A 9,229-nucleotide genomic window follows, 5' to 3' on the forward strand; every position below is an offset into this window, starting at 1 on the left:
CAAGTTCTCGAAGTGTGAGTTTTGGCTACGAGAGGTCCAATTCCTCGGACACCTCATTAACCAGGAGGGGATTTTGGTTAATCCGGCCAAAATTGAGGCGGTTATGCAGTGGGAGGTTCCGAAATCTCCCTCAGACATCAGGAGCTTTTTGGGATTGGCAGGGTACTACCGGAGGTTCATACAAGATTTCTCCAAGATTGCGGTACCCCTCACTCGTCTGACGAGGAAGGGGGTGGATTTCCGGTGGGGCCCTGAGTAGCAAAGGGCGTTTGAGACCCCCCGACAGCGGTTGTGCGAGGCCCTAGTCTTGACACTCCCGGAGGGAGTTGAGGATTTTGTGGTGTTCTGTGACGCATCCATCACAGGTTTAGGGGCGGTCCTCATGCAGAGAGGGCGAGTGATAGCTTATGCGTCGCGACAGTTGAAGCCGCATGAGACGAGATACCTTACGCATGACTTGGAGCTGGGGGCGGTGGTGTTCGCCCTCAAGATATGGAGACATTACCTTTATGGGGTCCGCTGTACCATTTACACGGATCACAAGAGCTTGAGACATATCATGGATCAGCCGAACCTAAACATGAGGCAGCGCAGGTGGCTGGATGTAGTCAAGGACTACGATTGCGAGATCCTTTACCACCCTGGTAAAGCGAATGTGGTTGCGGATGCTTTGAGCCGCAAGTCAGCTGGGTCTTCCACCCCAGCGGTATGTATGAGGATAGCAGTGGACTCTCCGCTTGTGGGTTTGATCAGAAATACCCAGGTTGAGGGCATGCGACCAGAGAATTGGAATCTGGAGAGGATCAAGGGTGAGAATACCCGGTTTGAGCAGGATAGTCGGGGATTATTGATCCGATGCGGTCGGGTTTGGGTTCCGATGTCTGGTGGGGTTAGGCAGACGGTTATGGAGGAGGCTCATAAGTATCATTTCTCTATTCACCCGGGGGCCACCAAGATGTACCGGGATTTGAGTTTGAGCTATTGGTGACCGTGCATGAAGCGATAAATCGCTTGGTACGTCGAGAGGTGCTTGACCTATAGGTTGGTCAAGGCCGAGCACCAGAGGCCGCATGGTAAGCTGCAGCCTCTAAAGATTCCCATGTGGAAATAGGAACAGATCACGATGGATTTCATTACCAAGCTACCGAGGATGGCGAAGGGATTTGATGCTATATGGGTCATCGTGGATCGATTGACCAAGAGCGCCCATTTCTTGGCGATTCGGGAGAGTTCGTCGGCCGAGAAGTTGGCCGACGTGTACGTTCGCGAGATCGTGTCTCGCCATGGGGTTCCCGTTTCCATTGTCTCTGATCGGGATGTCAGGTTTACCTCCCGTTTCTGGCAGAAGTTTCACGAGGAGCTGGGCACGCGGTTGCACTTCAGCACAACATTCCATCCGCAGACTGATGGTCAGAGCGAGCGGACCATTCAGACCCTCGAGGATATGTTGAGGGCGTGTGTCATTGATTTTGGTGGGAGCTGGGATTCCCACCTACCGCTTGCAGAGTTCGCCTATAACAACAGCTATCATTCCAGCATTGGCGCCCCACCATTCGAGCTGTTGTACGGGCGGAGATGTCGTACCCCGGTTTGTTGGGGTGAGGTTGGTCACAGGGTGATGGGTCGGACGAAGGTGGTCTTGCAGACTACCTAGAAGATTCGGCAGATTAGGCAGCAGCTGCAGACTGCTCAGAGTCGGCAGAAGAGTTACGCCGACCGGCGCCGATCCAAGCTAGAGTTTCAGGTCGGTGACACGGTACTCCTAAAGGTCTCGCCCTGGAAGGGTGTGATCTGCTTCAGGAAGAGGGGAAAATTGGGTCCCCGATATATTGGGCCATTCAGGATCATTGCCAGGGTTGGCAAGGTGGCTTACAGACTAGAGCTGCCGGAGGAGCTTAGTCGGATCCACAACACTTTCCACGTTTCGTAGTTGCAAAAGTGCATTGTGGACCCGGAGGCAGTGGTGCCACTGGATGACATTCAGGTTGATGAACGCCTGAATTATATTGAGAGTCCGATTGCTGATTTGGAAAGGAAAGTGAAGGTCCTGCGCAACAAGGAGGTTCCGTTGGTGAAGATATAACGGGAGCATCGGAGGGGATCCGAGTGGACATGGGAGTCGGAGGCTGAGATGCGGGAGCATTACCCGGAGTTATTCGCTACAGCAGACTTCGAGGATGAAGTCCAAGTGAAGTGGGGGAGAATTGTAACATCCCAACCATTAGGTATCATTATTATTCCATTTAGATTTCATGTTTATGGTCTACTCGACGAGTTAACGCTGTGACTCGTCGAGTAGCAGTGGGCCAGGACACGTCATTTAATGAGTGACTCGGCGAGTCGGCGTGGGGGACTCGACGAGTAGGAGCTGGCAGTGGAAACCCTAAGTTTCAGGGTTTTTGCACCCTATATATTGGACCATTAGCTCCTCTCATTGTCCTCTATCACCCCTTGAGAGCCAGAAACCCTAATTTCCGTGAGTGTGAGCTTGGAGAGTGTTTTGAAGATTTGAGAAGTGATTTTGTGAAGGAAACTTGTAGATCAAGAGGCTAGCATCAAGGATTTCGTGTGGATCCAGAGTCTACTTCAGCTTGGGCACGCTTGGAAGGTAATAAGCTGTTGCCTTGACCTTTTTTCTTCTAAAATCATTCATATGTGTAGACTAGGGCTTTCTTTAGCTATTCATGAAGGGATTATGGTATGGGAGCTAGATATGAAGTTGAAACTTCAGATCTGAACCTCTTTTGAGTCCTAAGTCAATAAAGTTTCCCGTTTTAGCAAGTATGAACCCTTAGGGGTGGCAACTCTCGACCCAACCCGTAACCCAAGATGACCCACCCCGAAAATAGACGGGTTTGGGTTGGGATTTTTGACCCGCCAACCCGTCAACCTGCCAAGCCACCAACCCGTTTATTTCATGGGTTGGGTTGGGTTATCTGTTTGGGTTCACGGGTCAACCCGCCAACCCGTATATATATATATATATATATATATATATATATATATATATATATATATATATATATATATATATATATATATATATATATATATATATATATATATATATATTAAATTTGATTTCCATCCGTATTTGTAATATTCCGTATCATTGTATTACTTCCGTATTCGTATGTGATTAATCTGCATTTGCGGTTCGTTAATTAGAAAAAGAAAAAAATACATGTCGTTATTTCACGAGTCACGAACGAAGAACACATCCACTTTCTATGAATGTTTTCATTTTTCATTTTTATTTGGATGTTATTGATTTTATAAATTTATGTTGAAAATATTTTTTTATGTTAATTACTTTAATCATTTTATGAATTTATGTTGAAAAAAACCTCATTTTTTAAAATGTGTTGTTTATTTATTAAATGAGTTATATGGGTTGGATTTGACCCATTAACTTGTGAACCCGCGAACCCATATACTTAAACGGGTTATATGGGTTGGGTTGGGTTGAGGTTTCCAACCCACCAACCCGTGAACCGCCAACCCGTCAACCCATATATTATATGGGTTGGGTTGAGTTTATGTTTTCTGACCTGTCAACCCGCTAACTCGTGACCCGTCAACCCGAACCCAACCCAATTGCCAACCCTTCCTTTTGAGTTAAACTCCATTTCAAGCTTAGATTTGGCATTATGAGTAATTAGAGCCTTGCATGCACGTAAAGTTTGCAACTTTACGTGATAAACGTGCATTAGGAAGCTGGATCTACAATTTAGAGCCTTAGCATGGCTTAAAATCGTCTGTATGAATAAAGGACTGAAGAGACTCGGCGAGTTGTATAAAAAACTCGGCGAGTCATATGAAGATAGTCATGTACTCGACGAGTTGGATGAACAACTCGCCGGGTCAGATGAAGAATGCCTTGGACTCGGCGGGTCGGCTAGGGTTTCTCCCAAACCTTTGGACACGAATGGACTCAGCGAGTTATAGGGAACTCGACGAGCCAACCAAGGATTTCACGACTTCTCGAGTTCAGGAAGGACTCGACAAGTCGGTGAACTGCATTCGACGAGTCGAGTCAACATGGACTGTTGACATTGACTGTGGACTTTGACTTTGACCAAGAGTTGACTAGTTGACTTCTGAGGATATTTTGGTAATATGGAAACTTATGAAAAAGGGTTTTATGGAAGCTATAGGTGGGGGAGTTCGTGTTGGTGATCCGGGATTTGAGCTTCTAGTTTCAGACGACAGTTGCGAGGTGAGTTATCCTCACTATACTAAGGGGCAGGGGTGAGCGCGGTGCGGTTCGGTGCGGTTATTAGCCAAAACCTCACCACTAACCGCAAATGCGGTTAATCCATTTTCAAAACCACTTGGTGCAGTTATTTTTGCGGTGCGGTTAGACGGTTATTTTTGCGGTGCGGTTTTGTTTTTCTGTGTTGCGGTTATTAACCGCATGGATTTGGTGTGGTTATTTTGTGTGGTTTTTAACCACAGTTTGGAGCTCAAACGGCTTTAAGAGTTCAAACATATTACGTGTAATAATAAAAAACCCATAAGGTATAAGACAATTAACTTAAATCACAAACAACTAATATCTTAAAAACGTCAAATCAATAGTAATTAACAATAAATATCTTAAAATTGTCTAATTTCACCATTTTTCAAAGTTAAACATCACAAAAAACCAACACTTTTGTCTTCTAGTATTTTATCAATCTTTCATCCATGAAACTTCTCTTATTTTTAATATTTAATATATTAATAATTAATAAAAAATTGTATATAATATATGCGGTGCGGTGCGGTTTTTTTGCGGTTTTCTGAAAACTAATAACCGCACCGCACCGCAAATTTGCGGTTTTTGAAAAACAGAAAACCTCACCATCGGTTTTTATTGCGGTTGCGGTTAATCGGTTGCGGTTTATACGGTTTTTGCTCACCCCTACTAAGGGGTCTAAGGCACCAAGGCCGGCCCATTGGATATGTTATCCTAGCAGTGTTAGATGTTGAGTATGATTTAGTGTTGCATGCTAGTGGTTGTGCCAGTTAGGTAGACCTGTAGGACTACCTGTGATGTTATATGATTATTGCATGCTCAGTGGTTATGTTGTATGTTATATGTTATGTGGGATGGGTTGAGGTTGTACTGCTCCGTGCGGTAGCCAACAAACCCTAGGAGCATTCCAGTTATGGGCTAAAGAAGACTCGTACTGTGGGCCCGGGAGCATTCCAGTTACGGGCTAAGGGAGACTCGTACTGTGGGCTCGATGGCAAGACAGATGTGAGCTGTGGGCCCGTAAGGCAATCCAGACTCACACTGTGGGCCCAGGGGTAATCCAGTCTGTAAGGCTGTGGACCCATTACATGCTGTTCAGTTTGTTATGATATGTTATTGCTGACATGGTTATGTGGACTGTATGTGTATCGGTATTTTGGGGGAACTCATTAAGCTCTCGGGCTTACAGTTTCAGTTTATTGTTTCAGGTACATCAGGGGATCGTGGCAAGGCGAAGGCGTGATCGTACAGTTCCTCATGTTTTGTCTATGTTTCTGGGAAAACTCTGATATTATACATTTTGGAAACAAAGTTGTAATGATTTTAATGGTTTGAAATGTTTTTTTAAAGTTTAAATTAGCTTGAATTTTTGGGTGTTACAATAACCTTGAAGTATTCACTAGATACTTACAGATTCAACTGCATTGGTCCTTTGATATCCGTTGATAATATTCTTCAAGAAAATCCAATATTTCCTTATGAAAAGCATGATCAAACCCATTCCTTCTATAATTACTTAGTTCACACTAGTTATGTATAAACCAATATCGAACATATAGTTAATTGTGTAGATCTTCCCTAAACCCACAACCAAAAAGGGACAGGTAATGAGGCAGAAACCACACATTCCACAGTCTATCGAATATTCTTCATACGTAACCCGATTGCATAAACTAAGGAATCATAGAATTAATAATGAATATTTGTTGAGTGAATAATAATCCCATTGTTTGTAAAGCACTGATGTTTATCCTGGAAAATCCTATATTTTCCCTAAGTGTAAGTTATTGAATTATCTGATCCAAACTGAAAAGTACAAGTATCTACCATACTTATGTTGTTTAAGCATTGTTTTGTTTGAAAACCCTGGCTACCACCAGTAATGTATAGTAGTTTTATTACATAAATAAACTAGTGGAAAACGTGTTGTTCTGTATACTGACAGTGTTGTTAATACCCTCCTGTGATCACTTAGTACATACGAGTTATAGAAATCTAGATCGAACAGACAGTCGATTGGGTGATTTTGCCCTAAGCCCATAACCAAACAAGGAACAGGGAATGAGGCGGATGTCACACATCCCACTGCATGCCAGATGTTAATTTCATATCACTTTGATGTATATACTAAGTAATCCCCTAGTTATTAACCCTGATGACATATTGTTAAGTACATTATTACGTGAACAAGTCGTTGTTTCCCCAGTGAGTTCTTATAACCATACTATGGACGATAAACATTACGACATACTTCGGACGTCTTGAACTGAATGACGTTTGTCACCCTAGGTTGAATGTAGCTAATAGTCAGGGTGCGGGATTGTCACTCCCGTATAGATCTATACACAAACTCACGCTCTCCCTCCAGGAGACTCTGGTTACAAGGGGTAGACTTCCTAGAAGACGTGTCTCACATTGTAGTTCTCTCAACGAATTCACGAATAATACTATGAAAAACCCTTTTTGTTATTAACATGAATCCTTATCAAATAGTATCTTTTATTTCCTAATTCATATGTTTGTTTCCTTATTTGAAAACTATACTTGTAACGTTTGTATCTTAGCATGTTTTGTAAAACTGATTTCAAGTCTAGTAATTACGATGTTTATCTTGTTTAATAAGTTCTACGTTCGATGCCTGCTAATGATAGGGAAAATATAATAAACCAAATTATATTTTTAAACACAAGATTTCTTGTGCTTTTACTTGTATTCCCCCTAAAAATATTAAAAAGCTTGTGAAATATGGGGGTATGAACTCACCTGATTGTGAATGCCAAGATAGGATGCTTGGTATGTTAAGTGAAGTCCCGAGCACAATACGACCCTAATAAGCATATATAAACATGTATAGGCCTAGAATTAGTGTCTAAAACCACTAATGATCATAAGAAACACCCTTAGGATGTAGGAAACACTTGAAATGAAGTGTTAGAACCAAGAATGAGGGATGAAATGGATTTCACGGCCAAACCACCATGGGTTTATGGCCCAAGATGTGTTCACGGCCCATGAACACATGAAGGGTTCACGGCGCAAGATGTGTTCACGGCGCAAGATGTGTTCATGGCCCATGAACACATGAACATTTGAAGGGTTTACGGCCCATCTATGAAGGGTTCACGGCCCTATGAAGGGTTCACGGCCGTGAACTCTTCAAGTTCATAAATATGGTGATGAAAGTGATGAATCAATGGATGAATATGAAGCTCTTTACATAAATAAGATGAATAACAAGTAAAAAGGGATAAATTACTTACGTTTGTTGGGTGAAAAGAGAGCTTTTGTTCGATGAGTCTTGAGAGAGTCTTGAGGAGTTTTCAGCCAAGAAGAGAAGAAATGAGGGGTAAATGAAGGAAGAACATATATATGGAGAGGGGTTCACGACCCAAAATGGCTTCACGGTCGTGAACCTAGTTTGCGGCTGTGAACGTTCATAGTTGATGTTTTCGGCCCGAATGCATTCCTCTAATCCCGAACTGACACTTCTCAACCTTCAATCCGTAAGTATACTAGGCTTAAAGACTCTCAAACTGATCCTAAACACAGTAAGACCAAAGCAAAAGAAAGTCTGACTTCCTATTGATTGTGTTTGACTTACAAATAGAGATTTCGGGTTGTCACATCATCCCCCCGATAGAGGGAATTTCGTCCCAAAATCCGAATTCCGAGTTGTTGGTTAAGGATAAGGAAATGAGGTGGGTACTTTGGTTCCATTTAACCCTCACGTTCTTCAGTGAATTCAGATCCTTGCTGGGTGCTTCAGCGGCTCATCCCTGTTATGTCTGCTGCTCTGGTCCGTGAAGGGTGTGTAGGTTTGACTTGCTCGTCTATGTTCATCCAACTGGTATGATGTCCATTCGTAGTCCTGAACAGTTTTTGTCCTGAAGTTCATGGTAGGACTCATACCTGGTACATCTATTGTTGCCTTATGTACACAAGTCGTATATAATTAAGATTGATAAGACGGTCGGATGGGTGGCTCTGCCCCAGGTCCACAACCAGACAAGGAACAGGAGATAGGGCGGAAACACACATCCTAGATCCATAGAATCTTATATACCACCTTCGCATATATACTTAGCATTGATAAGCTAACTGTATCCGTGCCTAGCCTCTGTGCTTGAACTTGACTTGCTGCGTGAGTGGTATTTCAAAAAGGTTTGATGGAAATACTTAAGGAAGGTTACAGGAGGATACCGTACTCCTCACATGAGTACTTCGGAGGTTTGAAGCGAGAGACAATTCCGGGGTTCGCATCTAGTTTGTCGTTATGAGTGACGATAGTTTTGTTATTCGGTCAGTTTAAGGCAAAGGGTCTCTTTGGTGACACGCGGGTTTAGTATAACGTAAACTCAGTCAGACTAAGCGGGATGACATCGTAGGATCGCGTGTTAAGTTAGTTCGGAAGGAGTGTTTTGTTATAACATCAGTGCATCTATGTGTGTACGTTTCTAGTGCTTTCTGTTTTGACCTTGTTATTACTACTGCAAATGTTTTGTACTGCATTAAGTGCGTACTAACTGAAAGATCGTTCTAGTGAATGATACTTGATATTATGATCCCTATCCAGTCTCTCTATAATCGCTTGGTGTCTACAAGTCATATATAATTAGGATTGATAAGACAGTCGACTGAGTGACTCTGCCCTAAATCCACAACCAGACAAGGAACATGAAATAAGGCGGAATCACGCACTCTAAGTCTATTGGTTGTTAATTATATATAGCCCTAATGTTTACACCAAGTCATTATAGCTTACCAGAAAGAGTATTTATTTTCTACATAAACTATGTGCTTTGTTTAGACGAGCAAGAAATTATTATAGTTAGGATTTAGTTGGGAAACATACCGCTTTTTCTAAGGTGGTTTCGGGGTAGACTCTCCTGCAGTGATCATCAGCACTCTTCCTTCTTCACCAAGGTTTCTGGCCGATGGAAAATCTCTCCTGTAGTGTCCCGTTTCACCACACTCGCAGCAGGTCTGACT

Source organism: Lactuca virosa, chromosome 4, assembly GCF_052849685.1.
Source record: "Lactuca virosa cultivar CGN04683 chromosome 4, Lactuca_virosa_CGN04683_v6, whole genome shotgun sequence".
Taxonomy (NCBI): Eukaryota; Viridiplantae; Streptophyta; class Magnoliopsida; order Asterales; family Asteraceae; genus Lactuca; species Lactuca virosa.